Source organism: Eimeria mitis, genomic scaffold, assembly GCF_000499745.2.
Source record: "Eimeria mitis Houghton genomic scaffold, Emh_scaff298, whole genome shotgun sequence".
NCBI classification, from domain to species: domain Eukaryota; phylum Apicomplexa; class Conoidasida; order Eucoccidiorida; family Eimeriidae; genus Eimeria; species Eimeria mitis.
The window spans coordinates 16,414-16,962 of NW_013571322.1; positions in this window are offsets into that span (position 1 = coordinate 16,414).

Consider the following 549-nt stretch of genomic DNA (forward strand, 5'->3'; position numbering starts at 1 on the left):
TTGCTGCTGCTGTTGCTGTTGCTACTGCTGGTGTTGCTCCTGCTATTGCTGGTGCTGCTGTTTGTATTTATGGTGCTGCTGCTGCTGGTAGGGTTGCTGCTGCTGTTGCTGCTGCTGGTGCTGCCGTTGCTGTTGCTGCTGCTGTTTTTGTTTATGCTGTTGCTGCTGCTGCTAGTGTTGCTGCTGCAGTTTGCTGCTGCTGCTTCTGTTGCTATTGCTGCTGCTGCTGCTGTTGCTGCTGCTGCTGCTGCTGCAGCAGACGGCGTCCCGTTCCTGGCTCCTGCCAGCAACAGTACCTGCTGCAGCTGAACCCACCAGCAGCAGCAGCACCAGCAGCAGCAGCAGCAGCAGCAGCAGCAGCAGCTATCCAAATAGAAGCTCTATAACTATAACAACAATATTAGCAGCAACAAGAGGTATCCTGAGATAGGTGCGTATAGAGAACAGCAGCAACGCGAGCTGCATGCGCCAGCCCCCTTCTGCTGCTGCTGCCTCAATTAGAGGCGGAAACTGCTGTTGTTGCTGTTGCTGTTGCTGCAGCTGTTGCTG